Consider the following 19,308-nt stretch of genomic DNA (forward strand, 5'->3'; position numbering starts at 1 on the left):
CTGCATTGTTCTTAATGCAGTCATCACAAAAACATGTTTTCTCTCTTACTTTAAGTACTGGAGGTTTATGGTTTCCTGTAGTCATCACTTGATGTAAACTTCTAATTCCAGGAATCGTTTGACAATTGTAAGGATTAGATCGATCTATATCTGTTACAAATACAAAAACTAATTGTCATATTTCAAAATAAATATTTAATTAAAAACTCAACTTGATTTGAAAAAGACATTAAAAATAAATATAACTTAGTTCACCTTTCACCTCCCAAAAGTAACGCTTATTGTATTCAGTATCTCGAGTAGCAAAATGAACTTTGCACCATTCAACAATTTGATTTGCGCTCTCTATCCTATTCCCTGTATGTACATAAAATATGCATGTATATATAAAATTTAAAATATATGCTATTAGAGTATTAAACATGTACATTTAAAAAATGCATATATTTACCTACAAGTTCATCTTGTCGAAGCGCACGTTTTATACATGCTCCTGCTCCATTATGCTCCCCTTTTCCATGTCCACTTTCAAAGAAATTCCATAAAAACTTAACATTGGTTTTAGCATGTTGCATTGCTAACCAATTAAATGCTTTTGCAGATTTGAATTGTCCTGTGAACGTAAAACATGATAAGTATCTACAATTATCCAAGTACATATATTGAATAGAAATAGACATGTCCAAATAAATACAAGTTAAAATAAAGTTAAATAAATGTGTAACTATTTCGTGTATACTAACCTGCACATCCATCAGACCAAATCTAGTGCTTTGAAACATTTATTCCACGATTTCTGAGATCTTCAGAGAACATTGCAAAACAATGAGCCACATAACTCCTGTCATGAACTTTATCATCACTAATATAGAAATGAACCTCTTTGATGATGATGCGTTCATTTTCATCCAATCTTTCTATCTGATCCACCTCAAACTGTGCATGTCTATAGGTCACTTGCACAAATATTGCAACTTGTTCAGAATGATAATATTGGCTTTGGAGCTCTGTATGAGGTGCAAATGTATAATTCTCAAAAAAATTTACAATTGAAAGTATACAACCAGGTGGAAAACAATTTTTGGAATCATGAAACTGTTTAGCTTGCCATCGTGCACCATGACAATGTTGGATATGTGGATATATCAATGGACGGAACTTGGCCATGAACTCATCATAATGCAATTCACTCTCCTTCAATACAATTTTTCTAGATTCATCCCCTCTATTATTTTGGTATGTCTCATATTCATATCTCATCCATGAAACTGGTGTAGATTCATTAATATTCTCAACTTGCATAATTTGAGAAAATTTGTGTAAATCTGCACAAACTTCACACTGAGTTTTGATGCATTGCACTTTGAATTCATCTGAATCTTCTAATTTATCACATAATATGGACCTCACAAATTGTGTTGTACTGCTAGGGATGACCAAATTAGGATCAAGTATTGCCATAACTTTTTTAAATGATTGCAAGTGTAGACCAAATTCAACATGATTTCTACAACAACAAGTTTCTCGCATCTTATTTATGCGTACAAAGGAAGGACGTAAACTCTCAAACATTCTCTGACATATTTTGACATTTGAAAATTCTTGTTTGAATGCTTCAAAAAGTTCACTTTGAGTTATATCTATGAAATGTTTTGGATGTTCAATTTTGGCCCCTGTTTCTTGATCTTTAATTTGTATAGTATCATGCCTGTTGGAAGAAACACGAGAATGTGTGGTCCAAAATTCAATAACTTGTCTTTTTACTTCTTCAGAAATCCTGTCTTTTCGAGGAACTCTACAAATATTCATCCATTTATTCTCAATGTATTCATCTAGCATATTTCTCCTCTTGATGTATCTCTGGACAGTTCTTGTAGATATATGTAGTACATCAAAAAATGCACGTACCTTTTTTCTATGTGTTAATTTTCTACTAGATATAGTAGTTATCAATGCTCTACGTGCATTACTCAAATCACCTCCTTGAGTTGTGTTGTCAATTTTGTTATAAGCATTTTGCAAATTTTCAACTATTGTTTTATTAATATTATTAGCATGGCTTTTCCTGTTATCAACACCCAACAACTCTAAGATAGGTCTCATATCTCTTCTCCTAAATAACTTGACAAATAATTGTGCCTATTCAAATATGCTTTTATCCTTGAAATATTCATCCCACATGTTCTGACAATGCTTTTTGATAGTGTTATCATTTATCATATCTTTAGATGGAATGTGGTTTAAAAGTAGTTCTTCATCCAAATCCATCAAATTTTTTATGCTTTCTAATTTGTCTCTATCAATAGAATCGCCAATTTCTTCCTCTTCATTACTTTCATTTTCTTCATGAATCTCATCATGTTCAGGAATTTCAGTAGGTTGGTTTTGAGCATATTTTGTATGGCCTTTCATTTTGTCATCTCTTTTTCTATCATATTTCCTTGATCTTTTCCTTTTACTACCCATTGAATAATTCAACCTATAGAAAAAAAATAAATAAATTTAGATTTCACTAAATATCAGCTAATGGTTCAATATATAATACATAAAAATAAAAATAATTAGAAGAGAAAAAAAGCACCTTCAAAATATTTGATACTTTGCAATATTGATTAAATCCGCAAAAGAGTTGTTGAAAATTGCTTCAAAATTAATTGTTTTTTGCAAATCTTCTTCCAATTTTTGATGTCCCTATATATTTAATTATTTACAAAAGATAAAACAATTTTTTTAATATCAAAAAGTCACACTAACCGCTAGCGGTTTCTCAAGCCGACTGGGGGTTTCGGCTAGAACTGTTTCGGCCGAAATGATTACGGCCGAAAGAGTTTTGGCCGTAACAGTCTATGTGGCAACCTATGTGGCAGCGAAACAAGCAAAAATTAGAACTTCTGTAAACATCTCACTTTGAAGGCCAATTTGACCTACTAAATTGAAGTATTTTTTAAAACTAAAAATATACTTTTGTAGTTCTCAGAGTCACGATTATGATTGTATAATTTTTTTAAAGTTTTGATTATGAATAATATGTTATAATTTAAAAATATTACAAGTAGGTATCTTAAGATTCAGGAAGATGTCTATTCAAAAATAAGAAAAAAATAGTAAATCATGTTAAATTCTTTTTTTTTTTTATGGTGCACTAGAGGAGAGAGTCTTCTTCAAGAATATGTAATTTTTTAAAAAAAATATGTAGATTTGATGGAAAAAGTTTGACGGGAGGAAAAAATTATCTATTTCTAATAACTTTGACTTTGACTAGTTATAACTTCAAAAATATTAGCCGAATTTCAATTTTTCTTTTTTGGTGCACCAGGTATACATGTTAACTCTAACATATTCCAAAATCAAACCAAAATATAAAAATTTGCATATATTTGTTTGACGGGAAAAAAACTCTATATTTTTAGTATTTTAAAAAAATTAAAAAATACACTTAAATTTTTTTTAAATAAATAAAATTTTCACTCAATTTTTTTAAAAAAAATTATAGACATAAACTTCATCCAATTTTACACATTTCATTAGTTTACATCATCTTCAAATTCTAAGTACAAATGCCACTTTTATTTCGTTAAAGTTGAAGACTTTAAATTCTGATATCACTTCTCCTTTATAAAAGGTGACACAGGTTTGCGCTTTTACCCTCGCCAATAAAGTTTGACATCAATGATAGCATAATAATTATTTCAATTGTAGTTCCAATAATCTCACTTTTGGCATTGATGAAAACACCTCTAGTTACCATGCATTAAAAATATGTAATTTCTTTAAGCAACTCCCTTAGAGTTTAGTATCTAATCTTCATTAATATCCTTAGATTCATTTTGATTCTCATTCATGCATCTCTAATATGCAACATATAGAATCCCTCTATCATATCATATCATCAATCAACTCCCTCTTTCATATACAAATCCTAAACTTCTAAGATCCTTGATTGGTGGCAACACCATTCACTAATTTGTCTTTGTTAATGCATTCTCTCTCTAGATGGTAACTTCCATTCTCTCCCTCTTTACAACATCTCTTTCTATTTTCTTCTTCATATGGTAACTGTATAATATCTCCCTCTTTGAAAACAATATCAAAGACTCTTTGTCTTTCTCATACATCTTAACGATATAGATATCTTTATGTTAGTGTTTTGAATTTTGGTTGTTCATCTATCATCTTTCTTCACTACTTTAGGCATCTCCTAAAGTATGACTTTCTACATCAACTTGTCAGATATTCGAATCAATGCAATTGATGTAGAGCTCTATCTTTTCTCAAATAGCCTTAGCTAGGGAATCACTAATTTACCACTTAGATACTCATGTGCATCCTTAGGTAAAGCCTTAGTGAAAATATAAACTATTTTCTCCTTAGTTTTCACATACTCCAATCTTACCTCTTTATCTTGAACTAGTTCTCTCAAATACTAATACTTGATAGCAACATGCTTGGTCTCTATGTGCATCACAATGTTCTTTGATATATTTATAGCACTTGTGTTATCAAAATAGATAGCAACTAGATTAGTGATCTCTTCCTTCAACCCTTTCAACAATTGCTTGATCCACACAATTAGAACAATTAAATGCTACTACTACATAGCCAACTTAGATTCTGTTGATTGTTCAAAAATTAGTTTTGTTTCTTTCTTGTTCATGAAATGAATCTCTTTTCTAGAAATAAAAATCCAACACTTTTTCTCTTTTGTCATCACCATTTCATGACCAATTGGCATCTATGGACACTTCAAGTTCAAAATTTTCATTCTTTTTGTAATATAGTCCATAATCCTCTGTTCCTTTCAAATATCTTAGTATTCTTTTCACTACCATCATGTGATTCTCCTTCAGATTTGTAAAAAATATTACAACAATCCCAACTGCTAATGCAATGTATGGTCTACTGTGAATAACATATTGTAACTTTCTAGTCATTGATCTACACAATGTTTGGTTCATTTCAATAGAATCATCATTCTGAAAGAGCTTATGTAAACTTGCCATAGGCATGCTTCTTGCTTGTCCATGAAATGAATCTCTTTTCTAGAAAGAAAGCTCCAACACTTGTGCTCTTTTTTTTATCACTATTTCATGCCCAATTGGAATCTATGGACACTTTAAGTCCAAACTTGTCATTCTTTTTTTAATATAGTCTATAATCCTCTATTCCTTTCAAATATCTTAGTATTCTTTTCACTATGATCATGTGACTCTCCTTAGGATTTGTAAAAAATATTACAACAATCTCAACTACTAATGCAATATATGGTCTACTATGAACATCAGAACTTTCCAATTATTGATGTATATAATGTCTGGTTCATATAAGTAGAATCATCATTCTTAAAGAGCTTATGTCCACTAGCCATAAGCATGCTTCTTGCTTGTGCATGAAATGAATCTCTTTTCTACAAAGCAATCTCCATCACTTGTACTCTTTTTTCACCATTATTTCATGCCCAATCGACATCTATGGACAATTTAAGTTCAAACTTGTCATTCTTTTTGTAATATAGTCCACCATCCTATGTTCCTATCAAATATCTTAGTATTCTTTTCACTGCCATCATGTGATTCTCATTAGGATTTTTAAAAAGTAATACAACAATCCCAATTACTAATGTAATATATGGTCCACTATGAACAACATATTGTAACTTTCCAATCATTGATCTATACAATGTCAGGTTCATTTCAGTAGAATCATCATCCTTAAAGAGCTTATGTCCACTAGCCATAGACATGCTGATTAGTCTTGAATCTTCCATCCAAAATATTTTATGTATCTCTTGGTATATTTGGATTAGGTAATATAGATACTTTTCTTCATTTGATATACTTGTAAACCAACAAAGAATTTGATTTCCCAAAACATAGGCATTCCAAATTCCTTTTGCATCTCATTAGCAAATTATTTGCATAAGTCATATTGTCCTCCAAATATGATATCATCCACAATATTTTACCCAATAGTATACCTTTACCACCTTTAGTTTTCAATTATAGATTATTTTTTTCATTTTGCCTTGCAAAATCAATCTTTAATACCATGCTCTAGTGTCTTGTTTTAGTCCATGGAATCCTTTATGTAGTTTACATACCATGTCCTTCTTGCTTGGATTAGAAAATCCTTCTAGTTGTTCAATGTAAACATCTTCTTCTAGTATTTCATTCAGAAATGTAGATTTGACATCCATTTAATAAACTTTAAATTATTTGTAAGAAGAATATGCAAGTAGAGTTCTAACTCCTTCCAATCTTGCAAGTGGGGAAAATATTTATCTATAGTCAATGCCTTCTTCTTGTGCATATGCTTTTTATACCAATCTAGCTTTGTTCCTTGTGATTTCTCCTTTTTCATTCAACTTGTTCCCAAATACCAACATTGTTCCAATTACATTCTTATCCTCTGGTCTAGGTACTAGTGACTAGGTTTTGTTCTTTACTTTTCTTTTCAATTTCTTCATTCATTGTTTGAATCCAATCTTAATTATCTAGAGCATCCTTCTTAATATTTTTCATTGTCATAAATCTAGAGTTTGTTTCCAATGATTTTTTTAGATCTATGCATGATATATTTTCACATATTTTTTAATGTAGGCTCATTTCTTCTTTCTTCTTCTTCAGGTTCATCCTAAAAACTTCTTTAGGTTATACTTCATGTATCTTAGCTTGTATTTCTGGTTTCTCGGTGTTGGCTTCCTAGCACTCAACAACCTTTTCTTGTATCTCATCATACCTCATTGTGGTAGTTTCCAATGTTGAACTACATCAACCACTGTTCATTGATCATAACCTTGTGATTATCATGCACCCAAGTAATCTAGTATGGATGTGGGATTTTCTCTCTATTGAGTTTTAATTTTGTAACCATCTCCTTAGAAACCAAATTGTCAGTTCTTTCACCATCATTAATGAAAAAAAAAAATCCATCACACTTTAACCTAGTACAAAATTAGCTCCTCCTTATTTCAAGTCTGTTCTCACCACTCAACAAGAATCTTTTGTTAAGTAGGATGTATCCTCTTTAAACATCTTTTGTATGCCATGACTTGACATCTTCATCTAAATATCTAACCCTTTTGTAGCTTTCATCTCTTCGATTTTTCCTTCCTTAAAGTTGAGGGCATTCATAAGCTCTCAAACCCTCTTTATCACAATAAAAAAAAGGTTCTTCTAAAAAATCCTCTCCCTAGTCCTTAATGAGACCTTCCTCTTTCTCCTACAAGCTTTGGTATCCATAATTTTTATCACATGAGTGATTAAAACACTAAGTCTTTTGAATTTCATTGGTACCCACATCTTCATTTTTCTTTTAGTCTTCATTTTGGCCTACAAAAAACCTACCACCGCCCCTTGCTCCTTGGCCTTGCCCTCTTTTATTTCCATCAAACCTCTTTCTTAGTCTCTCCTCATACTCAAGTAAAATTAGTATACCTCTTCAATATAGGTCATTCTAATATGGATTAGATCCTAAATTCTTGGCCTTAACCCATTAAAGTAAGGGAAAACCTTCTTCTTATTAGCTTGTGCATGCCTCATCTAGATGAGAACTCCATAAAATGACTTTGTGTATTCCTAGAAATATTTTCCTACTTTCTTTAACCCTTGCATCTTCTTGAACAAATCAAGCTCATAGTCAATAGGAACGAACTGCTTCTTTAGTTTTTCCACCATGATCTAAAGCCATATTGTAATTTTCTTCTTTCCTATTTGATTTCTTTCCAACTAGACCTTATGCTGGCAGATTTTAGCATGCCCCCATCAACTTTGCATCTACAAAATTAACCCTCTCAAGATCCTCTACATCTTCACAATACTCAAAATACTCATCTAGATCAGTGATCCAGTCAATTAACATATTTGGACTTAGATTTTCTAAGAATTGGGATTGTCAATTTTGGGTCCCTTTCCAATTATGGGAATAACCCTAAAAATCCTATTGGTAAAAAGACTATTGGTCTCCAAATCCCTTTATTCTTCTTGAACCTCTTAAAATTATCCATCTTCTACAAACTCTTCCTCACTTTCATCTTTAGTCTCAATATCAATACCTCTTTGCAGTTGTTCTCTCAAGGCTTCTACTTTCATTTGGAGGGAAATGAAATTCATGCCACACCTCTAAATATTATGTGCATTCTCTTTGTGGAGGAAATTTATCACACTCCCGTAATAAACAACCACAGTCTTGATGCAAACTACCTCATAGTTGGTAATCTATCTACACACTCAAGAATTATCTCTCTAATACCACTTGATGAAGGCACAACTTGAGAAGAAAATGAACATTAAAAAAAAGGAATACCTTTTTACTTCAAGAATGGGCCTTAAATAGTCCACCTTATTTTGAGGTCTGAGAATAGAATTTATATTTTAGAATTTTGCTGGTGACACCAAAAAGAGACTAGTTCATTCAAATTATAAGTGCAAAAATAGAAGGTTCTAGAAAATTAGTACAACTTATGGGAAGCATTACTTTTGATTCAAGACTTTGAATGATGAATTATTTACATTTTTGAAAATATCGTCAAGATATCTATAGCTTATGGGAAAACTATCCCATTTTTTGAGGTTGTACAAGGCCATTTAGTGCCTCAAATATGACATTAAAGCATTTCTAAGAGGTCTTTGGGCAACTTGAAGAGCAATAACTTTCAAAAAATGAAATATTTTGTTAAGATTTTGTTTTTTGGAGTGTTTGCGATTTTAGTTACAACATTCTTCATAATTATGTTTCACTAACAAAATATCTACATTTGCACATGTATCCTAAGGATTCCCAAAATACTAACCCAAAAAAATAACAATGGAAATCTAAGAGTTGGAATCTCTATTTTTCCCAAATGGGTATCTAGTAATAAAAACACAAAAAATAGAAACTATCTCTATAAATATTCTTGGGTGATACAAGATGCCCCTTATACTTAATGCTCTTGCATCATAATGTAGAATGTGTAGTAGAGGTTTCATGGTGCAACTTTGATGCTTATTCAATTAGTAATTGTGTTATCATTGATTTCAACTGAAGTTATTTTGGTTGACACTTTACCAATAGTATTGTTATAGTAGATGCATAGTGGAAATCATTGTTGCATTTGTTTTGTAGTAAGAATTTGAGTGTGTGGATGGAATTGGATGCTTAGAGATGTCTCTAGATAAAGTGTTTATGTTTTCACAAGATAGAAACAATTATGTAATGAGTTATAATCTATTAAAATGTGATTAAAATAATAATAAAAGTATTCTATGACAAAAAATGAATGATTTGATTGGTCTATCAATTCTATTTGGTTATAAGTTCTTTGTTTTATGATATATGATTTAAAATTTGTTAAATTTAATTGGTGTTTTGATTGCATAGTATTTATTTTTTCTAGAGGATATGGTTTAGATCAAATAAAGATCATTTTGTGGAAAGTTTATAGAACACTTCAAAAAAATTGCGTTAGATCCTTAACTAAAGATGTTTTGGCCAACTACAATGAATCCTTTGTGATAATAGATGTTGTAGTGATATGTAAATGATGCACACTACTAAAATTATGCCTATTTTTACTTGCATCAATTACAGTTATTAAATTTATTGGTGTCATACATATATGTCAAAAAAAGTGAAAAGGCCTAGCTGTTCCATGTCAAATCAATGAACACTTGAATTTGGTGTCCAACTAAACTTGGAAAATGAAGGATCAGGGTTTGTTATTACATTTTTGTGGTGTAGAACTCAAATTCAAATGTAAAATTTTTTTGTTAAGGCAGAGGTCACCCTAAAAACTGATTCAAGCTATATTTATATTGTAGTTTATTTAATTTCAATGTTTGTAGATAATGAATACAAGGTGTGGTCAAGTAATTATGTTGATAATGTGCAAGAAGAGGTGACATATGTGCTTAATTGGGTCTATATAATAAAATGAGAAGAGTTACTTCCATATCATAATACTTTTTGAATCTAAATAGGTCTAAATATTAAATCCATTAAACTAGGTAGATCATTAGGTTTGGCTTGAAATCCTCCAACAAGGTTACTCCTAATAGGCTAAAGCTCTTAATAAGGCTACAAGAAAATCCCTTAACTAGTTGACTTGTAACAAGATATTCTTCTAGTTAGGAATTAATACAACCTCCTAATCCTAACTAGGCCTTTTATTTGGAATACTTTGTAAGAGTACACATATTTGTGGGTACTGAATCCCAACATGTTTTTTCCTCTAACCAAGGGTTTTACATTAAAATTATTGGTGTTCTTGTGTGGCATTTTTTGAATGGTTTTATATTTTTAAATTCTCACTGATTCAAAGTTAATTTTGGATGCATCTAGTTTATTGATAAATGAATAGACCTGATTTGATTTGTTTAGAGGGTAAAATTTTTAATTTGATAGATGACCAATTATCCCTAAACATATAATTATCCCTATCCAAATATTAATAATATGTTTCTTCATGGTATTCATTACAATTATCATTACTATCCTTCATACATTCATTTTGGTTATCCCCATGATTAGAATGGAATTCATCTTGTGTAGGATTTCTATCATACTTAGGTGACAACATAGATGGATCTCATGTGTTAGTATAAAAATAATTTTCTTTTTTTCCACTTTGTGAGTTGTTACTTTTATGAGGAGTCACTCCCAAACTTAGTAGTATTGATATCTCTATAAAAGGTTGTCTCCAAAGGTTTTGTATGATTGCATCCAACCTACATCTATCTAAACTATCATTATTATACATATCTAAAATTAATCCCAAGGTTGATGGTTTATCTTTCCCTTCATTCATAATCACACCAACTATAGTTGTATGTATGTCCAAAGGGCATTTTCAAACTTTTATCAAATAGTGTGTATGTATAAAGGAACTATTTCCACTCAAATGCCCTATCATGAAACTATTTTCATTTCTTTCTTTCTCAATTTTTATTGCACTAAAAGAATATTTTTCATTTACTTATTTCTCTTTTAAGATAAATCTTAACCACACAAGATACTCATTCAAGTACTTTAAATTTTACAAAATCTCTCTAAATTTTAACAACTCTCCTTTCATTTTTAATTTTTTTTTATTGAATTCTATCACACCCATCTATCAAGCCATATTTTGACTCAAAAGATCCATCCATTTGTTCTATTGTTGAGCTCTATGTTCTTCTTGTTAATATGTATAAGCTATGTATCCAAAGAGCTTAGAAATCTATTTTCCCTTAGATCCCTTCTTTAAACATATTCCTTTTGACTTGTTTAATCATATCTTAGTTTACTTTTGGATTCCTTTTTTCTTATTTATATGTATTAAATAATTCCTTATTTTTGGGGATTATTATAATGATGTGATAATTATTATACACTCTCGAATCAATTTGCATTGGTGAAACTTTTAGATTGGTAACTATAAATAGGTTTCTTGTAACTATTAGTTGCAAGCATGACTATTGGAAACTGTCATTATTCACATTATAAAAATTTTGCTTAAGGTTAATGAAAAAGAATATATTAAAATATTGTACTCTATTATTTGGTATGAAAGACATCTACGTAGTGGTGATCGTGTAAAGGTGATTGGTTCTCTCATGATCCCTACACCATTGGAGGAGCCACACTCATATTCCAAATAAAGATACTTGTAAATGGTGTAAAAAATATTTGACAACATGTCACAAGGAATTTCATATTAATGAATGTGATGATTCAGATGTGCAATGTTAAGGGGTGGATTTTGAGGTAATTCCTTTAATGTGATTGGTGTAATTCATTCATCACTACCATTTCCTACAAAGCTTAAAGGGGAAATTTGAGTTGAGATCTTGGTGGGACCCTTACTTTATGAATACTTGTGTTCATGTGTCACTTATCTCTTTCATTGTGATATATTATGTCATGATAAAATTTATCCAATTATACAAGACAAATGGAATGTGATCTTTATAGCATATCTTTGTCCTTGAGGAGTAGGAGTAGTCATAGTATAATAATGGTTATGTGTGTGTGTGTGTGTGCGTGCGTGTACATGCATGTGTGCGTGCATGTGTCAATTCCCTCTTTAAATATTTGTGTAAGCTTCTTTTAGGCATCAATAAGATGAGTGCCTTGAGCTTCATTTATTTTCCAAGATCTTGTTTTAAACTATAAGACACTATTATCTTGATGGCCAAGATTAATATTGTGAGTTTTTTTTTGAAGAGTCTCATTAATATTGGGTGCAACTCTTTATCTTATGGTGCATATTTTTATTTACATTCTAAATGCATCTGCTTTATTGATGTTTTAGCAATGAAACTATGGCCAAGGTAAAACCATTGAAGATAACATGAATACATTCCTTATTTATGCTTTGGCATGGATGAGACTAAGTCATAAGTCAAAGAGAGTATTTTTATAAACAAATTCTACAGATGCAAATCTAAGTTATGTTTATTGTTCTAATGATGGAATGTAGTAAAAAATTGTGCATTTTGGGAATCAAAGTCTTTCTTAAAGGTAAGAGCAATTGATATTTTAATTGTTAGTCAATTGCATTTGAGGTTTTTGATAAGTCTTGTGAGGAGCCTTATGAGGAACATGGATATGAATTCGTAGGTAGATAATTGGTCTTATATCTTTCAAATTGTTTGTGTAAAAATATTTTTGTAGAGGATTTTTAGAACTCTTCATTGTTGGAAATGTTAATCTTCATCTACTTTCATCTACAAATATTTATAGATTTTTTATTTTGTAGATGGAATTTACAAGAATAAATGGTTCTATGTGTGTAACATTTGAATTCAGGTTTTTAATAGGTGTTAAAAAGACTAAATTTATGATAAGACTAAAATTTTGTTTTGATAATCTATATCACAAATTAAGAATTAAAAATATAGGTTATGTGATTATAGGTGTTTTAAAATTAAATCATTGTGCATTCATGCCCAATATTATGGATGCACCAATGATATCTAAAATATCCTTTAATATTTTGAGCAAAATTTAGAATCTAACAAGGCCTAACAACTTCAAGAGTTTGGTGTTATCAAAGGATAGAGAAATTTCCATCTTCTCAAATCACTTCTCACTTTGAGATGGTACTTTTCATGAGAAGTCTTTTTGTATTTTTTCTTCTTTCTAATTTTAACAAATTTGAAGAATGTATGTTGTCTGAACACACCTTTTGGAGATAGCTTCAGGACATGATATTGTGCTCAATATGGATTATTTTCAAGTGAGGTTAATAGTATAAGAACATGAATTGTACCATTTTCCAATAAGTGGACAATGATAGATGTAGATTGCATCAGGGGTCATTGTTCAATAATTCAAAACTAGAATATCCAAGAGTTTAGGACTGATATATTGAGAACACATCTTGAAGCTAAACATTTTTTATCATCATGGGACAACTTGATCGGTGCTTGCTTGGCTAAGAATTTGCATCTTTATGAGAATATTTTATCAAAATAAGTGTTCATATTATGTAATTATATGTTTTCTTATGTGATCACTTTGGGATTGGGTCTTTAGGGAAAATTGTGGTTAATAAAATTAGGGTCAATATAACAAGGGGGAAATGTTGGCATAAGTATTACATTGATTATAAAAAGTAAGTTTCTTGTAACTGTCAATTGTAAAATTGATAATTGATAAAGTTATCATTATTCACATTGTATAAATGCATGTAAATGTTAATCAATAAGTATATATTGAAACATTCTACACCATCATTTATGTCATTGTCTATTCATCCTAAAGTATACTTACTATGACATGATATACAACTCTAATATCACTATAAATCTCTTCCGCAGTTTGTTAAAATAAATTTTTGTATTAGATCTTAGGCTTTGTGGCTATTTAGGATGTTAACTATTAAATCATGTTTTGGGTGGCAAAATAGTTTTCCTGATTATTTATATCCTTGTTTGGTGTCCCAAAGTAAGTATCTATACATTTCTCTTGAGTTTTGTTTATGTGGAATTAGTTTTCTACATTATGCAGAGCTCTCACTTACATTAGAGCATCATTCTATATGTTAATATTTTGATAAACAATAAAATGGTAAATTATTTAATTTTGGCCATGAATGTCTTGAAAAGTGTGTTTAGTGGTTTGTACATGAATTGACAACATATATGATTAGTGAAATTGGAGTAACATTTTCAATACCTATGTTTGAAGCTAAAATAGGATAAACAAATGTTTTGTACCATTATTATGTTTGGCAGTTTTGAGCATTGTTTGTTAAGAATGGCTTACTAGATGCAAATGTATTAAATGAAATCATCTTAAAAGAATTGACACAATTCAAGAATTTTTTTGACCTTTTCTTTCCTTTATTACAATATATTGAATAATATTGAATTATTTTACCAAGTTTAGAGATGAATTAGTCTCAACAAATACATTTTCAATGTGATCAAGAAAACTATGTAATAGATGTGACTTATGTGTTAGATAGGTAAATTAATTATTCAAAGAAATTTGTCCACCAGTTTTACCATGCTTTTCATATGGACCATTTCACCTATTTTTCATTAATGCTGCAACAAACTTTGGTTTGTGGCTTATGTAGAATTTAATGTATAATCCTCTATAAATTGAATGATAAAGGCCTATGTTCAGGGTAGCCCATTTTTAGGTTTCTCATTTCCATAATTTCCTTCTCTATAATACATTTTTAATGCTATGCTCATTTGAACTAAATTGCAAGCTAATCATATTGGTTGATATATATCTTTTACATATTAAATAAAATATATCAAATTTTTTAAAATGCAAATGGATCTAAAGAAATGATGTTTCTTTCAAATGATGTTTCTTAGCATATTTTATATATTACTTTTTAAAATAGAGAAATAGAAGTTATTCAATGTTGGATATGAATGATGAGAGGTGAGAACATGTCGTCCTGCAAAGTAAGGTTGATCAGTTCAAAGATTTGGACAAGTGGACAAAGATAACATAAAGTAATAAAATCAGGTGTACAGAATGTGTAATTGACTAAGATGGAATGGAATGGAATATTACTCCGAGTTTGATCCAATCCTGAATTTCTCTCTATATAATCCCTGCCACAACATAGCAAAGAATAAGCTTCCAAGCTATTTTTTTCCCTTGGGTTGGAAAGTATAATTAGCGAAAAAATGGCTGCTGGCTCTTTTGTAATTATGTCTTGTTGGTAAACAGATTTTTCACAGTAGAATGTGCCCAACGGAGTGTGTGGCAAACCGTTCACAATAGTTGGATAAGCCTTTGATATCTGGCCTTCCTCTGCGTTTAGAGGGGCAGCTTCCTCGTAAGATAAAATTTGTGATTTTTCTATAAAGATAAAGAACTTAGAGAATAGGAAGGAAAACCATTGATAGCGAATGCATCACACGCCTTCAACATTTTCATAAGGATGATGTAACTATTAATGAGAGCTATCAAGGACTATGCTTGAGAACTTTCATCAACACAATGCTAATTTAACCATCCACAAATACTCACATCATACCATGAAAGTAATCATAGATGAATCAACACTTTAACAATTCAGATTCCTTGGAGAGAGAATGCAAAATGTACTTCCTTTTATTTCTTGCACCAAGAAAGAAAGAAATAATTGATTACACAAAAACAACAATTGTACACACTTTCCAAAAATTGCTTTATTATCAGAGCATAAGTGTTCCCTGTATCCAAGTCCAAAAAGTCCCTTATTACATTATTTTTAGGAATTTATAGCTATTCTAGAATAACTAACCTTTCTGGTTCATAACTACTCAAAAAGTTAGTGTTTGGACTATTTCGAAGATGGTTCATAACCAACTCTAACTTTTAAAGCTTAACTATAGTTAGAAAAACCAACCAAACTTAATTCTAAAGTTGACCTTTTTACAAAATACATAAATAAAATTCTAAGACAACTTTAGACAAATACACTTCTAACTATTGACTCTAATCACTGATATCCCTAAACTCGTTCCTTAATCTGTAGGTTTGTGAGTAGCTGAGTCAAGTTTTCCTTGTACGCTCTAAATGATTTGATGACCTGAGCCAAAGTCTTGTGTTTAATGATGATTAAACTCTGTATCTTCAACTTGAATAGCTAATGTCTCTTTTTAACATCATCCAACTATATGACATAACTAGATAAGTTTTGAGTATAGGAGTCCAATGTGCTGAGAGACTACTCACTCTTGTCATGATGCTAGCATCTGAACTTTGTGTACTGCCAAGTTCGGTGCTGATTTTTGCCTCTACACTAATAGGAATGCCTTCTATGATCATCGGTATATCCCCCAAGGCCTTTTTCTATTCAATAACTTGCAGGAGTTCAAGTTTTGCTCCTCTTCACTCACTTTTTGATTCATGCTATCATTTTTCCATCTGATGTTTTTCAACCATATGTCAATTTTCTCTTCTTCTAAACAATGCACACATCTCATATACAATAGAGGCATTTCGTCAAACAATTCAGCAACTCTGCTAGACAAATGTGGGTACACATAGATTTGGCATTTTGTCAAGTAGTTTCCATGCACTTTGATATTTTCATTGAACTATTGTAGGCTAAGAAGATGTAGATTATTTCACATTATCCTTTTAAGAGCATTGACTCTCCAATGGTTCTTCTAAATATTTTAGAAGTAATAAGAATTGCCTAAAAGCCACACTCTGCCCGAATCTCTCTGAATTCTTAATACAAAAGAGTTAATTCCTCTTGATAATATTCAACACTAGATCAGCTTCAAAAACATTTTATAAAGTACATCTTCATCAAAAACATTAGAAAACTTGTTTGAATGTTGCCAGAATGATTATTCGTCTAGCTCTGAAATCGCTGGAGTGGTATTAATAATTTGTGCCATAGCTACCATATCACAAATACGAGCACACATCTGGCTTGAAATTTTGACTTGGTAAATGCTCACATAATTTCCAATGCATTACCACATTGTATCAGGCATTTCAAAAATGGTTTTTACAGATGATATTGCTGATTTTCCTCCAGGCCGCAGGTCACACAAGAGAAATAGAATACGTGCCTTGACTATGTTTCCATTGGAATGTCATGGCTCAAGTCAATTATGTTATGGAAGTAAATTGAAGTCAGGACATTTGAACAACTTTACCAATCATTTTTGCTGGAGCTTAACACAACTTTCTTCATGTAGAACGTCCCACCATTCTGTAGATGTAGATGCCACTTCTTGGGATTTCATGTGAAACGATTAAGTTTCAATTCTCAATCTTTAGGATTCTTGCAGGTAAATTGAAGTCCACTTTCCAAATAGTTCTCATGCCTTGTTTGGTTCTCTAGAATGCCATGGTTTGCTAAGAAATGCAACGAAGTTACATGCTTTTCTTGAGGATTAACGTGCTGGAAATTCTGCCTTGTATCTGCCACCTGCAGTTATTTGAAAGTTGGAGTTTGGGTTAGGATTAGGGCAAAAAGTTGGAGTACGTAGTGAGAGAGTATTTTAGTACGTGGAGAGAGAAAATTTGAGTGAGAAAATCCAAACCCAAACCCATACTTCTCTCTAAAAGTTTGAGTACGGGGAGAGAGAAAATGTTGAGGCGAGAGTGAAACTCAAACTCAAACCCCGAACTTCTCTCTAAAAGTTTTAGTACGTGAAGAGAGAAAAGTATGGAAAGAGAGAAAGTTGGTTTAGCTAAAAATTAATCTCTCTTTCTGAAATTAATATAATTAATCCTCCCTCTGTTATTCTGGGTAACATGTCTGGATTAATAGCTATTTTAATGTGTCAATATACTTCTGGAGCGCTGGTTTTCGAATACTCCAATCATGCGCAAGTAACTACCAGCGGCGACAGATTCGACCAGGAGGTACTTTGAAATCATGAGCTCCTCTACTGATTTCATCTCTCATCGTGGAAAGCATGGACGACGTTGCATACACAAGTGCTGACGAAATTCACCTGAGCGCAGACTATGTTGGCAACTTTGTAGGGGACGTGGTGGCGGAAATAAGAGGAATTTTGTACCACGATATAACTCATGTTGGCAACTTTGTAGGGGACGTGGTGGTGGAAATAAGAGGAGTTTTGTACCACGAGATGACTCACGTGTGGCACTGGAACAGCCAAGGGAATGCTCCTGTTGATCTCATTGAAGGAATTGTAGGGTACGTGAGCCTGACTGCAGGGTTAGCCCATGCAGTGGATACAATTGGGACCAGAGTTATGATGTTAGTGCCTACTTCTTGCAGTATTGTGACAGTGTCAGCTCTGGATCTGTTGCCAACATTAATGCTAAGATGGCTTCCGGATGGGACTTGAACTTCTTTAAACAGATTACTGGTAAATCCGTTGATAAGCTTTGGAAGAACTACAAGGCTCAGTATGCTTCTCCCTAAATGGGTTTATTTCCTGTTATCATGATCTGTCATTAATGCTTCTCCCTAAGAAGACTTGTTATCAGAGTCTACCCAACTATTTTGATCTAATTGATTGCCTTACAATCAATATTATCAGCAATTTTCTTTAAAACTAACTATTATACATATCCTTTTTATTGGTTGGAAATCCTATCATATCACTGGAGCATTTACTTAATTCCTTGAATTAAAAGCAATAGTGAATTGATATACAACCTATTCTAGTTGCATTAAATTGAACAAGCTTTGTCCATACAACCTAAAGATAACGAATCAATAACAATGAAAACAAGATTCAGAGAAAAAGATATGGTGATAGTTCATCTTTGTATTAATTCTCTTTGAAAATTATATAACATTGAAATAAAAGTCAAAACAAATCAAGACAAAGCAACATGATCTTTGAAAGTTAATGTATTCTTAGACTTGCAGAGAAAATACATCATAAAATTAGCGTCAAGGAAACTGGACCGAATGTAAACCTAATAGAAACTAAAAATTACATAACAGTCTGGACCCCTTCTCTGGATTTCTCCTTTTATCAAATTTTCAATTTTTAGGGCCTCATTAATGCTTTGTACTTAGGTAGGTCAAGAATGCTTGGTTAAGTCTTCAAACTCGATTGCACCATGAAGTTCGGTTAAGATTAGTTGACTACGCTCAGTTTAGTCAATGACTTAGTTGAGTCTGACCTTGCTCGGTTAAACCTTAAGTGTATTTGGGTAAGGACTGACAGCTTGGTTATAACCAAGACTTGACATGATTCTTCCATTTGTCCTAGTGCATCTATTATGTTGATTTGGACTTTCTTGTTTGCATGACTAGAACTAATGTAGAATATGATTTTGTTCATAGTTCCAATGGTCTTTTTGCATGCTTATACAAAGGTGATTGGATCACCCAACTCATTGCCTTGGGTGTCAATAACTTCATTGTTTTGGTTTGAGCTCTTTGGA

The 19,308-nt window shown here is 31.5% G+C and overlaps 1 pseudogene; it reads left to right on the forward strand.

Annotated features, from left to right (window-relative positions):
• LOC149555174 (uncharacterized) overlaps nt 1–18,331 on the forward strand; it is a 52,528-nt pseudogene extending 34,197 nt beyond the window's left edge.
• The last annotated feature ends 977 nt before the right edge of the window (nt 18,332–19,308 follow it).

Source organism: Cupressus sempervirens, chromosome 5, assembly GCF_028749045.1.
Source record: "Cupressus sempervirens isolate cs-2001-9-10 chromosome 5, ASM2874904v1, whole genome shotgun sequence".
Classification (NCBI taxonomy): Eukaryota; Viridiplantae; Streptophyta; class Pinopsida; order Cupressales; family Cupressaceae; genus Cupressus; species Cupressus sempervirens.